The sequence below is a fragment of the Vanellus vanellus genome, assembly GCF_965231255.1.
Source record: "Vanellus vanellus genome assembly, chromosome: 17".
NCBI lineage: Eukaryota > Metazoa > Chordata > Aves > Charadriiformes > Charadriidae > Vanellus > Vanellus vanellus.
In genome coordinates, this window is record NC_138922.1 from 5630654 (window position 1) to 5647292 (window position 16639).

The following is a 16639-nucleotide window of genomic DNA, read 5'->3' on the forward strand; positions in this document are numbered from 1 at the left end:
TCCTCTACTCCCTGGTCCTTTTTTGCCATGTGCCAATGGGCTCTGGATGGTGGCACCTTGAGCGGGGCAAGCTCCTGCAGGGAAAAGGGATCCCATGGGAGCCCCGCTGCCCAGCATCAGCCTGTATTCTGCATCCTCCTTCTCTTCTCTTTGGATACTAGAAAGACATCCCACAGCAAGCAATGGTTTCGTGTCCCTTGCTGGGAAAATGGAAACTGTAGGATGGGTACTTTGGGGTGCACTAGCTACAGGGTTTTGCCTGTAGCTAGCCCCCATGTGAAGGATGGGGCGATTTACCTGGTGTTTACTCTGGGGTAGGACAAAGCTCACCGTACCATAAAACGGATAGCTTTTGCAGGTTTTACACTTCAGCTCAGCCTGAAGTAGTTTGTGGTCTCAAGTGTCTCATGCTCAGACAGATTATGTCAATAAAAATCTTGTTTAAATATTTCCTCTGAATGCTTAGAAAAAACTCAACAATCCCATGTGGGAATTTCATCATCTTTCCAAACGAAAAATATCCTCTATGCAGCTCCTGCATATGATGCTTCAACCAGATTCGAAATACAATCAAACGTGGTTTGATCAGGGACATGGTTTAGCAGTGGGCCTGGTAGAGTTTGATAACAGTTGGACTCGATGATCTTAAAGGTCTTTCCCAGCCATAACGATGCTATGATTCTATGTCAATGGGGAATGAAATCTCATTTTACTGAATTGAATATATTCCGTTTTAACTGCAGAGGGAATGGTTTTATCTGTTGTATACAAAATCAAACTCTTCGGCTGTTTAATTGTTTCCTTTTAGCACAGGAAAGTTGGACTCAGAGGTGATTTCCCTTCGTGGCAGATGTGTATTGACTGGTCCACGTACACATCAATGCTTGGGAGCCCGGGCTAAAAACAGAAAGTAAAGATGCCTGTTTTAGGATCCCTTCCCCTACAGTTAGTCATGGCAGAAGGATGTATTTCAAGAAGAAAATGTTCTGTAGGGATTTTTACTGCCTCTGAGCAAAGACTCTCTTGACAGTTGGTATAACCCAGCTGCTATTGGCCAGGAAATGTGCTCCACTCATCACTTGCTCCCTTATCAACAATGTCCTTATCTTTTTGGCAATAAAAAGATAAACCACAGTAGCTTTCTTTTCATCTGTGCAAGAATGTTGTTCAAATGCAACCATTAATCTTCCGTATAAGAAACATAAACAATTACTAAATGTCACATGACAAAGTTGATGACATGAGACACGTACATTCTGTTGTCTTGAGACAAGATGGGAGAAGCAGAATCCTTAAATCTTACAAACTACTATTTAGATGATGTTTCCAATAATTTTACTCACAAGTTTATGATTAAATAGGCAATGGATTCCCCACACTGGGTGGAAGATGGCACTGTGGAAGCTCCCTGAGCTCCATCTGGGCAGTAGCATGTTTGGACAGCATGGTATGTGTTAGCCGGGAACCCACCTCAACTTGGATGTTCTCTGGCATACCTGTCCAAGAGGCGGAGGTGGCCACCTAGTTACCTCACGGTCTGCCTGGTGTTTGTGGGTACAGTCCTGTGTCTGTCAGCAGCGTTTGAATAAGTAACTATGCTGTTTCGGGTTGGGCAAAAACTCACTGGTGGCAGCTCTGCAAGAGCTGGGTGTTGTAAGAGATCCCAAAACGAACATGACTGTGAGAAATTGAATGGTAACTCCAGGCAGCGGGACCTCAGCTGGAGTACAGTGTCCTGTTTCATGAGCTCTGTTTGAGGAAGATCTCCATGCTCCCTTTCATCTAAGTTAGTCATGGCCTTGCGGGGCTTGCTGACCAGGGGGATGGTGGCTGAGCACCAACAGCCTGTTAACACTTTGTAAAAATAGTATCTCAAGACCTAGCTGCTTGGGGAACTATCATCCACATCAGATAAATAGCATGCTTTTTTCTATAGATAAGAAAAGATGATACTAGCCAAGGCCAAACGTTATCTAGAAAGGAGGAAACTCATTAAGCCAATAAATCTGGTGTCATGCTTAAGTTGTGAAGATGGAAGAAAGTGTCCCCTCCCTTCCTTATGTGGTCTGCTATAGCCAGAAGCTATGTTAGAATGATGGCTATTTTTGAAATAGTATTTCTTGTGGGGGAATTTGTGGTTCATGAACCATGTTGGGCATCTTCGCTGCATCTCTCCATGGGAGGTTTTCCTTGTGGTGCATGATTTCCTTGGTAGAGGAGGGGAATGCGATTCTTTTCTGAGGAGTTAAAAAATGTGGAGGAAATCATGAGAACTGGAGATCTGATTAGGTGCTTAGGCTGGAAAACAGCTCTAGAGAGAGCTTTTTGCTTGGGATGTAGCTGTAAGAGAGGTTGTCCCGTTGGTACAGCTGCCTCCCTTTTGAAACATGGGCAGTCTTTTGGAGAGATTCCCATCTCTCAGCCTGATGACGCTGAGATCCTCTCTGATGCTTCAGAAACAGTGTTGGCATCTGCATAGCCACTGCAAGATCACTTTGCACTGTGAACTGAAGTCGCTGTGCTGGAAGGGAGACCCCAACACCAGCTCGGCCCGGGCAGGAGAGCAGAGGGTGAGCACAGCCCAGAGCACAGCAGAGAGGGAAACACAGTGCTGCAAAGGGAATTCCTTCTTAGTTTTCCTGCCTCGCCTGAAGCAGTGGACCAACGAGCCTTGCTGCAGACGGTGTCTGGGGGGGAACCGTGTCGGAGAGGACGTGCAACTCCCTTGCAGTGTCAGGGGTGTCACCCCCCTCCCCGATTCCCCATCTGCAACAGCCATCAAGGGGCTTGGGCTGCAGTGGCATTGACAGCTTCTATCTCCTCAGTGTGCAGTAAATAGAATAAAATCACAGGCTTGTGATTAAATGTCCCTTTTAAAGAGAAGGAAAAAAGGTTAAAAATCTCTAGATTCCAGGTACTGAAGCAATCTGTATAGTAGGGGAGCAGAAAACAGGCCCAATAGTGTCAAAAGGTCAAATATCTATGTCATTAAACCTATGTGTATTTACCCTCTGGAACATAGATATGAAAAGGGAAACAGTAACTGTTTCTTCATTTCTTGGTGGAAGCAGTGCTGATATCTCAGCAAAGCGTGAGAGTTCCTTGGGTTACTGGACTCCAGTGTGGGATGGGAGGTGAAGGAAGTAGCATAAAATCCCCTGTCTTTTATGCCAGGGCTGAAATAATTTCCTCTGAGAGTGAAGTCCACATCACAAACAAACCCTATTCTTATAAATGGCCAAATTAAGAGCAGTAGCGTCAGATGCAAAGTATGAGTCATAAAAGGAAGAGTTCCAGAGGATGTAGTGTGTCCACAGATGGTTTTTGCTGTTGGTGGTTGAGGAAGATGTGTTCTGTCCAGGGACCTCTGGAGAGAGATCCAGGGGCAGAAGAAGACATCAGGAGGCAACAGCCCCTCTCAAATCACTCCCCCGCTGCCCACCCCCACCCCCAAAAAAGTGGCTGTACTGCAATGGGCAAGTCTTAATCCCTGGTCAGAGTTGGTGGATCCAGAAGTGATGGCTTATTCATGGGAGGGTCTTTTGTCTTAGCCCCCTCCAGTGTTTTGCCACACAATCTTCACTGCTACTAGTTTAATTTATTTTCCCTCTGCACTGACTATCTGTGTGTACTCTTTTCTGGTTTTGCCTAAGCTACAACGTGGTTGCATGCGTATGGTCTATTCCAGCTTTATGAGACCTTGCAGACTTCTCCTTTGCTGTCTGTGGTGCCGGCGACTACCTTCCACAGCCCCTGCTTCATTTTGAAGACTTTAATTCCCACTGGCATGTTTGATTGGTGCTGCTGAGCAACACGTTTGTTTTTTTTGCTAGCGCCCAGTACCTACAAACTACCTACAAGAAGGTAGGTGTCCAAAACCTCTCAGTTCTTATGTTGAATTGTGTTGTGAAAAACCATTTAACTACTTATTTTCATACTGAGTTCCTGAGATTGTGGCTTTGGCTTGTGAGCTGTTGCCTGGGAGATCAGTAGTGCTGGGACTGGGACTAGGACTGAAATTTGGGGATAACGGGCGTTAAACTCTGTACATGGTCTTGGGATGGTTTCCGTGGCTTTGCTCTTTGAGGAACAAATCTGCTCCAAGAGCAGCTTATACCAGATATATCTGGGAAAAGTTTTGCCTGCAATGTTTGTTGCCTTTTGGATTTTGTTATTGTCTGCGCAATATCTAGATTTAAACTCTTGAGAACGCACTTGAGCTTCTCCAAGATGCCGAGGAATGAGGCAGCTAGGTCGTTGCCTTTTAAATACTCAGTTGTGGTCTTCATTTCAGAGCAATAACACAACTGTTTGTGTTTGCGTAGGTAGACTTATTTTGCAGTTCCATCAGTTTAGTTTTGAGACAGAAATGTCCAAAGCTGTGGCATGTCAGTTCTATAGATGCAGACATAAACACGAACAAGTTGCTTGGTTGCTAGTAAGAAGGCGGCTGAGTAGGCTACGAAGTACTTGTCAAGCACACAGACCTAGAAGCAAGTTGTGGCACTCCGTAACTATCTTGGGCATAACTTTCTCAAGTTCTCCTCTGAAGTCCGGAGGTGTCTGTGCTTTTACAGAGGGTAAGCTGGAATACGGGAAGGGTAGGTCGCTCCAGCTCCTGTTGCGTGACCCCCTGGGAGCTGGGATGTGCTGTTTGGTGGTCTTGGCTCTTAAGCTTGCAGGCTTGTCACGTAGTGTATATTTGCTTATGGAAGTATGTTCATAACTTGAGCCTACAAATTTTCCAGCCCACCAACACCCCATTGTCCAGTAAATGTTTCCCAGGGAATTTACAGCTTGTTATTTCCACCCTCACTTTCGGCCAAAGAGAATGGGGGAAAAAAAAAAAACCAACCATGCAGCCAGGGCTGGTGTAGCCAAGCCTGGAATGGAGCAGAGCTGCTGCTGCAGTTCATCCTCCCAGACATGCTCTTTGTCTGCTGGAAAACAGATGGGGAAAGCTTGACCGTGGCGTAAACCTGATTTTGCTCTACTTGAGCATTCCCTCTCGCGAAAGGGAAATTCTGTCCTGCTGCTTCAGTCCTGCTGCTTGGCCTTTGGCAGGGCGGGCTGGTGCACAGACCGGTGGTGATTTTTAGCTGGCAGAAGGTGAATGAATCCTCTTGTGCTGGGGTTGAGAGGATTGCACCACTACTGTCTCAGACCTGGAAATCTACTGGTGAGATCCAGTGCCCCGCGGACATCAGATGATGTGGTTTAAAAAAAAAAAAAAAAGATAAAAAAATCTGAAGTTGGGGTGTCTGTCATTAGGAGCTGCCTTCTCCTGTGGTCCTCACCTTCTATAAGCCTCTGTTTTGGGGAACTGAAATAATTCGCTCGTTCCGCAATGAGAGTCCATTTCTCCCATGGACTGCTCGCGACTTTCGGTTATGGTCCAAATTGCATGAGTCCAACTTTCCCAGAGAACAAGAAATGATCTCTCAGCTGCTTTTGTGTGCCATCACCACGTCAGCAGTGCCGATGAGCTGGTGTAGCTCGTGGCAGGGATGCGCTTGTATGTAGATCCCAGCTTGCCTTAGCTGGGATTCAACTTTATTTTGGCTGCGTGTTGTGGGGCAACTGTAAAGCAAAGAGAACAACGCATATACTTAATTAAACCTTGTCCATACAGTTCAGAATACAATAAATAGATGAAGGAGGATGGGACTGGCGGCAAATAGTCTTCATGGCTCTAATAATGGGGTTGAGTTGTCATAGGCTACAAGAAAAACGCAGAGATTAAATTTTCCTCTTGACAGGAGAAGAAAGAGCAGGCTCGTGGAAGTCACGCGTTCCTGAGCAGGAACAATACTGGGCATGGCAATAACCCCTGTGAATTGTGCGGGCAGCGGTGCGGGCTCCGGGCGTGCGAGGGGCTGACTCTGGACGGCTGAGGCGCTCGCAGCTTCTCCGGCGATACCCGATGGTGGTCTTGGGTATGAGGAGGAGCTCATCTTCCCTGAACCCAGATGCCGTGGCCACAACCCAGCCTGTGAATTTCTGCTGCATCCCTTACCTTGTAAATAAACTTAGGCGTTAGCTTAAGTGCTCGTGTTGCAACACAAAGCAAATATTGACTAGAAAATTGACCTGGGTGGGAGAAGAGGGAGAGAAAATCCAGGAGGTTTTTCTGGAGTGCTCCTTGTCGCAGCGAGTCGGAGGTGCCGCCGGGTGAGCTGTAACCCCGCTGCGGTGCGCGGTGCTCTGTTAACGGCTGTTTGATGCGATCCCGCTGCCTGGCGGCACATCCACGAGAAAGGGGCGTTGTCGGTTCCATCTCTGGCCTTGGACTGTGGGTTTTCGTGCTTTCCCGTGCTAGGGCAAGGTGCTGGGGCTGACGTTTGCGTGTTTGGCCGATGCGGTCGCTGGCTGTCTTGTCTACCTGAGAGTCCATCTGAATGCCCTGCAAAGAGACAGGATGGCTCTCTTGGGCTCTGGTGTGTCAGTCCTGGCAGACTTGGGGCAAATCTGCAAGCAGGTAGTGTTTATCTCAAAGGGCATTAAGTTCCCTCTAAATATACCTATGTTTTAGGACAAGTTGGTCAGGGAAATGCTAAATTTCTTTAAAATGATTTTGAAGGAAGTTGTGTGTCTCCATTTAAAGGCTGCTTGGAGGGTAAAGCTTTAAAAATCTTAAGATGATTTAGCTAATGCAAGACAAGGTGCACCATTTTATTGTTAATAATGACGTCAGAGTGCTGGCACTCAAAGCATTTAATAGAAAATCAATATTTTGGCTGAGGAGGTGTTTTATAGCCCACTGTATCTCTCATTATACCACTGGAGTTTCTAAGATGTTAAACTAAGACTTTTGGGAGGGGGGGGAGGGGGAATAATCCATTAAAATTTAAAATTTGTGTCAGCGGTGAGATACATATATGAGGATCATATACCAAAATGTTGCCTTAAAGAAAACCCGAGGCAAGGGTCAGGCGTTCAACTACAGTCAGAAATCCTGGGTACCGCGTGTGCCATGCAGCGGGAATCCCTGGCTGGAGGGAGCTGGGGCAGGCTGTGTGCTGTGGGTATGGATGGGCTGCTGCTGGCTGCCCTAAAACATCAGTGATTTTTCAGCACCCACTTGCAGAAGGTGCTGTTTCCTCCACCTGCCTTCCGCATCATGCTTCATTTATTCTTGGTGTCTTAATGAAGCAACCTGATGGCCTGAAGCAGGGGGGGGGGTGGGGGGTGGGGTGGGGGGTGGGGGGAAGAAAGTAGAAGAGCCTGAGCTAAAGCATTTGGAATTTTGGAAAGAAGGCAGCAGCCTGGACTAAAGCTAACAGTAGGCGGGGGGTGTGAGGGGGAGTAGATGTAAGAATGAACTGAAGTTAATCCAACTTAACTTTGTGCGCGTGGTTATTACATGGGGTCTCAAGCAGGGCCAGGGCGCCTGCCAGGAAAAGACAGGGGTATTGGTTGGGTTTTTTAAAGGGAACGGCTCTAATTTAATGCCCTGAGCCTGGAACACGGGAGTGTAACGGCAGACAAATGACCCAGCGTTGGAGTATTTTTCTAACGCAGAAGCTGCAGTCCTGAACTGCGACGGTAAGATGAACCGAAACCAAATCATCCACAGATTCACCTGAGGAGCAGCGGTTGTTTTGCAGCACTGTGATTAAACTGAAGGCTGATCATTTGCATATGATGCCTGGTAAATAAAGCCCTGAAACTGCGTCTCCCTAGCCCTCTTCAGTGACGAGGGCTCAGCGTGTGGTGCTCGGGGAAGGCCAAGCGCAATTTGTAAACACAATCATCTTTCGGGACCTTTCGGTCTGTGGGTCACGGGATGAAAATAGGTACAAAGTGTGAAGAGAAACTGGCTTGAGTGAAAGCGTGGACTGTGGACTGGGAGGAGACGTTGCTCTTCTGAGATCTTGTAGCAGCGTGGAGCTGGGACTGCCGCTTGTGACCGGCCGCAGGTCACACTGCACAGGGTGGCTGCGCGCTGCATGGTGATGCTCAGGGACCAGAAGAGGTCATTGCATGTGCCAAGAGGAATGGCCAGGTCAAGGAAAAGCGCTTATGGCTCTGTGGAGGTATCTAGGCTTGTAGGGAAGAGGGAAAGGAGTGGGGTCAGCCGCTCTCCAGGTCACTTTCCTGTTGTAACCTTGTGCTGCACTCACTGATGGTTAAGAAGAACTTTGGTTTGAATGGCTCCTTGCCACACCAGAAAAAAACAGAGAGAAAGCAAGCAGCTTTTATCCTCATCTGGGCCCTGTTCTTACAGGCCCTGAAGTTCCCCACCCCCCCCCTGTTCCCATGGTGCCAGCGGTGGCAGAGTTCACCACAGAATTGCTCATTTTATTGGCATGCCCACAGGCAGCTCGCCACCATTATGCAAGAAGTAGTACAGATGAAAAAAAAACAACCCAACAAACAATACCTCAAACAAAAAAACACCAACCAACCAACCAAAAAAATAAAACACCACAAAACCGCCCCACCACCCCCAATCGCCTGAATCTGCTTGTGCAACTGGAGCCTGTTCCCATCTAAGAACAGGCAGATCTCAAAACTGGCCTCAGTGATGGGCTTTCCCCAGTTCCCGGGGAAGGGGACAGGCTGGTAAGGAAAGAAACGACCAGCTGCAGTGAGGCGCAGCAAACGCTGCAGTGGAGCGTTGAGGATGCTTTGGCACATGTGTTAACCCTCAACACTTGCTCTACCCACGGAGGGGCGCGAGCAGGAGCGGCTGCGTGGCGGGACTGGTCTCAGCGGGAAGGCACGGGGTGAGCCTGTGAAATACGGGAAGCAGTGCCTTCTAAGCTGGTAAAAAATGGAGGAGTGCAGCGGTTTTGCTTTCATCGGCTTCCTGGCAGTTAGGGGATCTCCATGAAAGCCAGAAGGGCAGCTCCTTTGGGGGGGGAAGAAGAAGGTGGAAGATGCACTAACTTCTGCTTATTTCCCAAATGCCTGAAGTCACTAAGGAAAGGCCAGGAGGTAGGATGTGACTGTAGATGTTTAAGGTCCTGCTTTTATGCACACATCGGCAGACCCAGGCCCCTTTCCCGGTTATGCGTGAGGCTTCGCCAAGCGCAGGTGTCGCAGAGCAGCGGCGGCTGCCCTGGGGGGGAGCTGAGATCTTCCCTTGTGTTTGTGCCAGGACTCGTAACGGTAAATGTGGAAAGAGGGCTGATGTGGCACACAGAAACCATGAAGGGGTTGACGTGATTGCTCTCAAGAAGGTCGTATTTGCTATATGGCAGGAACATAAACCTCAGAGTTCACTCTATAGTTAAAGGAAGGGAGGCACGAGGAGGGAGTCCATCTCTTAACACCTTTTTGTTTTTCTCAGAGGGAATGAGCTGGTTTGTATCAGAATCTAAAAGCGAGCTGATGCGTGGACCGTGGATGGTCAGGGGACGGTACCTTACTGACGTAGACACAGCCTTCCTCTTCGGGCCGTTCCTCTCCATGCCGGGTGGGACCCTGGCGTGCTCACGCGCCTCAGCACTGCCTTGAAAAACTTGGAAATCACTTGTCTGAAAGTAACAGCCGGTGCTTGGAACCGCCGCGGGGACCTTTGCCCCATGGGAAGGGCTTGTTGCTGGAGCTTTATAAGCGAGGCTTAATATTACTAAACCTTTTTTAAAATGTTGCCTTTATTTTTTTTTTTTCAGTTCGGATTTCACGATAGTTACAGATCTGTAACCAAATAGTGTTTTTAATCTTATAACCAGGCAGATGAGATTGGAGAAGCGTGTCGACTCCTGCTGCAGGAGCACTGAGGCTCCTTCCACCAGTTTTCTCTTCCTTTTAGCTGTGCTTTTTGGTGTATCTAAAAATCTGTACTGAAGGAAAAGGAACTCGTGTGCTTTGGCTGATGGTCTCAGGCATCTGATTTTTCAGGAGAAAAGAGTTTTCCTTATGTCCTGTTTAGCAGTGAAGAAGAGTCATTAGGGACTCACAGTCAAGGAGAAATCAAAGTAACCACGGTCCAAACCCTGGATTTTAATTGCGGTTTTGCTTTTATAGTCCTTGGTCTCTATTATTAAAGGGAAAATTTTAATAGCTAGCTTTGGTATTCAGCAATAATAATTGTTTTCTTTCAGTTTCCTTTCACAGAAGACTTTAGATCCTGTTTTAATTTATTAAGTTGTTGTGGCCAAACTGCTTTGTCAATAGTGGAAATGTTTTGGATCTCTGCTGCCCATTATTCTCATCTCTAAGATGATGCTGTTGGGTATCGATTGCGCTATGGCTGTGTCCCCAGTCAGGACCAGAGCCCTGGGACACTCAGGGTGCATGGATGCTCAGAAAAGGATGGTGTTTCTCCTAAAAAGCCAACGAACCAGTTTTAGGTTAAAGGTTCACAACTGCAGATATAGTTCCTGTTTGGCACCCTCGGAGGGCTTAGTGCTGTTCTAGGAAACGATCTGCCTTTTAGAGGAAGCTCAGCTGCAGGGGCTGCAGAGGCTTTTGGGCATTGCCACAAACACTGCAGTCGCTAACGTTTATTTCTTGTGAAAGAAGAGCTTGTTTGCACCCCAACCGGGGATCTTCCAAATGTTGGTATTGGTCAGTATAAACAAGACTGAGCTATGGCAGAGCTGCTTTATTCAGACTTGCTGTCGCCGCAGGCACGGCAAGGTTACTGCTTCAGCCTGGGTTGGCCCAACGTCTGCAGCTCTAAACAGGTCAACAGCAAAACAAAGCAGAAGCACAAGCAGCACGAGAGCTTGGCTTGTAGGGAGAGCAGCTTTTGCGCACACTTCAAAATAACTCTCCCATCACTGTACTTAAAACGAACAAACAAAAAAATCATAACAGAAGCTGTGTGGTACTAGGGAAGGCCAAAAGGGCGATTGCATCATTCTGCAGTGAATTTGGATGCTAGTAAGAGCGGTGGATGTTAGTAATTTTGTTGAAGGAAGTTTGATAGTATGAAGATGAAACCCCGCTGTTGTTCAAGACATGACGTAACTATAAACTACAGTGCATGTGCTAATTAATTCCAGCTCATTATACGAAGGTGGTCTGACATTAGCATATAAGATCTCCTGCCAGGGGTGTGATTTTTACCATGCTAATTAGGCTTAGGTTATTTAGGTTGCCGGAGACAGGTGAAGTTGGCACTCGGTCCTTTCCAATCTATCTTCTGTTGTCCTGTCTACTTCCTAATTTTGTGGTTCAATGTACTGTCTGTTTTCTATTATAGTTAATTGCTCTGTGACCTCACACCCATCCATCCTCCCATGTACTCGTCCATGCATGGACCTCGCAAGTGCAAGGTCCTGCACCTGGGGAGGAAGAATGCTAGGCACCAGTATAGGTTAGGGGTGGACCTGCTGGGAAGTAGCTCGGAGGAGAAGGATCTGGGGGTCGTGGTAGACAGTAAATTATCCATGGCCCAGCAATGTGCCCTTGTCGCCAAAAAGGCCAATGGAATCCTGGGCTGCATAGGGAAGAGTGTGGCCAGTAGGTCGAGGGAGGTCATTCTCCCCCTCTACTCTGCACTGGTGAGGCCACAACTGGAATACTGTGTCCAGTTTTGGGCTCCCCAGTTCAAGAGGGACAGGGAACTGCTGGATTGAGTCCAGCGAAGGGCAACTAAGATGATTAAGGGCTTGGAGCATCTCCCTTATGAGGAAAGGCTGAGAGAGCCGGGACTCTTTAGCCTGGAGAAGAGAAGGCTGAGGGGAGACCTTATTATGGCGTACAAGTATCTAAAGGGTGGGTTGAAGGAGGATGGAGCCAGGCTCTTTTCAATGGTTCCCAGTAACAGGACGAGGGGTAATGGGCACAAGTTAGAACACAGGAAGTTCTGTTCAAATACACGGAAACACTTCTTTACGGTTCGGGTGACAGAGCACTGGCACAGGCTGCCCAGGGAGGTGGGGGAATCCCCTTCTCTGGAGGTTTTCAAGACCCGCCTGGATGCAGTCCTGAGTAATGTGCTCTGGGCAATCCTGCTTTGGCAGGGGAGTTGGGCTAGATGATCTCTAGAGGTCCCTTCCAACTCTGAAAATTACATGATTCCGTGACACATTTGTCCATCCATCCACGGAATTGTCCACCCATGCGCCCACAATTGGCGGGGTGGAAATTGCTAATGTGGTGATGTGGAAACCTCAGCGAAATGCACCTGGTGAACCTTTGCTCAGTTGTCCACCTGGTGAAGAACCAAGCACTGTATTTCTTTTCAAAGCATCAAGGATGAATTCTGGCCTTTTAATAAAGGTTTTAAAGACTCAGTACATTAACTAAAATTAATAGCTCTCTGGAGTTCACAATGTGGTTCTCAGACTAACCTACAAAAGCTCTTTCTGCTAGCAATATTTCGGGTAGTTTCATTGGTTTCTGTTGCAGTAAGTCACCAGTGCCAAGAGATACGAGACTGCTGTTTTTCATAGTAGCACCCGTTACCGTTCTTCTGAACAAAGCTCACTATGTATACTCAATTTTGTAAGGTAACTTTGTCAAAAAAAGCTTTCCCTTTCCCTGGGTTCATAGCTGTATGTGGTGCCTAACTGGTGAATTACTTGGCAATAAAGATCAATTTTATGACACGCATAAACAATTATGGTTCTCATTTTTATCTTTCAGCCATAAATTATGTCAGGTGCTGTTTTCTTAATGTACCAGCTTAGCAGGGAATTCCCTCACAAACACGAAAGTGGGGGTTTTGAAAGTAAGTGAGATTTGGAAACCAAAACCAGTGGCAAAACAAACTGAGACCAATGATGTAATGGGACAAGGATTGTTAACGCTGAGCCTTGGGATAGGTCCCTGGGCCTTATTATTATTCTCTCAATTTTGTGGAACATACGATATATAAAAAAAGCCCAGGTAATAGCTCTCTGAAGCAAAAGAACAGAAGCCCAAAACGCTACTTGTAGTCATGTGCATGCCTTAGGAAAACTCCAGGTTCTTCTGTGTTTGTAGGATTTGGGTTTCATCTCATGTCTTCTGGTGCATTTCTTATCTTGAGCATCTGGGTAAAGTTCTGGTTAAAGTTAAGGTTAATATTCTGGGTTGATGTTTGTGGATTGAAGGAAAGAGGTTTTATGGTGTCAGGGTGGATCAAAGTAGGAGATTCCTTGGCCGTAGGAGAAAGTCCATGTCAGATATTATCTCTCTTGGAAGTCAAAATGAAGCCTCACTCAGGAGGAGAGTTTCTGGGGTTATTGCAGTATAAATCCAGTCGAATAAGGACCCTGATGGTAGTGGCAGCAGTAAAGCAGAATACAACTCTCTGTCCTTTGTCCATCAAGGTAGTTGTCTGTAACTGTGGGCTAGGAGGCTAAAATTGTGTAAGGAACTTGAAAATTGTGCCTTAACCAGAAAAGGGTGCATACGCATGAGTAGGCTGATGGGCAGCTGTTACAGGTACTCAGAGGTTTTACAAATGGTTTAGCAGATACATGGCATATTGTTTGTGATCTTATTTCCAGAAAGTCTCTTGTCTTGTCTTACACGACAAGAAGGTTCTATAGTCCACAAAGAAAAATAAATTCCTAAAACATGTTTCTGAGTGAGTAAGAGAAGGGGAAATTCCTCACCGAAGACGTAAATTAATAGTATTTTTTTCTATTTAGCAGGTACTTAATTTAGAGACAAGTGATGCAGTGCAAGCTTTATCTATATAAACTAAAATAAACTTCTCAAAACAGTTCTTGGATACTGAAGTTCTTTGCCTGTTCCTGGAAATTTTAGTGTAGGCGAAATATGCTTCCCCCAGATTTCTGTTCCGTGCTTGTAGAAAACGGGCATTTGAGGAACTGAGTATCACTCACAGAGAACACTGGAAATGAAAACCCATGTGAAAACAGGGCCAGGGGAACTCAATACTGTGGCCCTTAAGAAGAGGCTAATCTGAAGCACCTCGTGCGTGGCTGGGTGTTATTTTATATATATTTTGTACTTGGAAACTAACTTTTTCTGTGAAAAACTAATCAAAGCAAAAGAAAACCAAAAATTGAGTCAATTTGTCAGAATACTGGTGACTTTTGCACTGACAGCTTGCCCTACAACTTGAACCACAGCTGCTTGGTTTGAGTTTAGCCCTGTTAGCAATTCCTCAAACCGTTCAATCCTCCAGAGGTCCAAAAAACCCCAGTGTGCATCTTTGCTGCTAACGTTCCTTGGCTACAACTTGTTCCCTTGTGCTATTTGCACCACACATTAAAACACGTTAAAACAGTGCTGGCCAACTATTTTTCTCAGTGGCCTATTTGTCAACGATGTCTAGTTTGGAAATAACCATTACTGCTTCCCTAAAAAAAAAATAAATAATAATCATAAAAAAAAATCCTTTTATATAGACCCAAGGGTTGAGAAGCTCCAAAGTGCTCTCCACTCAGCATTGGCTCTCGTCTTCCAGTTTCCATAAGGTCTTATCTGAGATGGGCAGTGGAGTGCGATAGCGCATGTGGCTGCAAACTTGTTCTTGTGCCTGTTTCTAAACAGAAGTAGAGAGCTGCGGTGCATTCCTCCTTCTCCTGTTTTTGGCTGTTCTTTGAGACCACTTGCAACCTGGAAGCGGGATCAACAGCTGGTATATCCAAGAAAGAGGGTAGGTGTGGATTCATGGAGGGGCAAAAGGGCCGTCGTCTCTTGATGGAGAGGTGCTGTGTGCTGCAGTACCTGCGACCGACGCTGCGTGTGGCAATAGCAGCGGCTCAAAAGCGTGTCCCTGTCCCAGCTCACCCTGCCCTCAGGTAGGGGTGTTGAGCAAGCGAGCGAGCTGACGTAAGGTGTTTTGCCCCTTATCTGCATGTCAGAGTACATCTGGGTGCTACGTGCTCAAGGAAAACGTCATGCACAGGGCTACTTTTAGTTTCTTTATTAACCGACCGATTTGAAGGCTGCCTTATCAGACCGGGTTTTCTTCTCTAAGGGCAAGTTATTTTTCAGTGGGGAATTTCACATACTTTCAGGTGGCAGGGAAAGGTGCAACGTGTGATGGGTGACCTCGGAGTGAGCTGCCGGCAGCAGCCAGTGAGCGTTAGAGGTGTCCGCTGCCAGGGGTCTCGAGGGGGCTCTCACCGTGCCCCATAATACATGCACGTGTCATCCAACCCATGGTAAATTCTGGATCCTTTCCCATATAGATGTGTTCTGACGATGGATTGAGCAGAGAAGATGCTTAGCCCCGTTTTGGAGGGAGTTCCGCTGTCTCTGCCGGCCATGGCAGGAGCTCGAGGATGTTGGGCAGAGCAGCCCCTGCCACGGCCTCGGGGCGAGCCCGGCTCCAGACCACGGGTCTCGCTTGCTCAGGTACTATTTTAACAGGAAGCGTTTCTAAGCAAGTGCAGAAATGAAAGCCTTTTCCTGGATTTCAGATTTAGAAAGAATAAAGAAGCGATGGTTTGATTATTCATTATGAAAACGGACTTAAAAAACATTTCTTCTTTTTGTCCCGGTCTGTTTAGACGGGCGTTGGGAACAAAGAGACAAGAGTGACTCTCTCTGCAGCTACTTCTTCACAGCAGGTCACAGAGTGGGATTTTGGTTTGTCTCCTGACCGTTCGCTGGGTTTGAGATGAGGGTCCCCACTTTTGTTACCTCCTGAGAGGTGCTGTTTACCCTTCAGTATGGTGCAGCTCTTTCGTCTCAGCCACCTACGCTGACCCAGCAGTAGGTTTTGGCTATCAAATCCCAAACCAGCTCTACGGGGTTCTCCTCCTGCGCTGTCAATTCTGCCACATACCCTCAATGTCACACACCGCTTCTTTGACTTTCTCCTGGGTTTTTGAGACAAAACCTGATTTGCCACAGGCAAAATCCCGGCTTCCAGAACAAGAAACAAAGCAGCAGGTAGATATTTTGCGTGCGCTAAAAGCTTTTCTTTGGTACTGGCTGTGCATGCTAAGGTGTGTAATTTCATCAGTTCGGCGCTTTTATAGCCCTGCAGATCTCTGCCCTCCCCCTTTCATTTCTAGTAGCCCCATCTAGCGCTGCCGTGCAGGGCAGGGTGGACGGCATCCCTCCTAAAGGCTGTCACAGCAGCTTATTTTGAGCTGCTTATGGAGGAGTAGCGCTGCTGCCCTGGAGCCAGCGACTCAGCCCGGTGAGGCAGGCGAAAGGGAACGCAGAAAGGAAGCCTTGCAGCTGCCACGATAATGCCGCTTTGAGGATGCTCTTGTGTAGTGTTTGTGCTGAGCCCCAGTCGAGTGGGACCTTCCTTTGCTTTTCCCCGAGCCCGATTCCCACAGGATGCGCTCCCAGCTGCAGCCGCCAAACAGACAGTGTGGGCGTAGAGAATGTTCCCTCTTCTCGCCCTCCTCTTCCCTGGGAACAGGGGACTCCCTGCTGAGCGTACAGATGACTTCCAGCGTTGCAAAAAAAACCAAAAAAACAACAAACCCAAACCGCACAAACAGAAAGACAGGCAACAAATGGCTGTGGCTAGCTTCACGTAGTATTTTTTTAATCCTGTTTTCTTTCAGTATGTGTGAATTTGGCAGTCCGGACTATTTGTGAATGGCGCAGATATCTGTTTTTAATGTAAGCTTGCTGTGAAGTCACTCCTAAAGAGACTGTGCTGAGAGCCCGGGGGGCAGCCTGTAATGAAAATATTGCAGCGCTGGGATGTGCTGAGAGCATGGCTGCATCACCTTGTGTTTCACCCCTGGAAACCTGATGCAAACATCTCTTGACTTGCTGGGGTCAATATTTAACTTTGTCTCCGGTGATC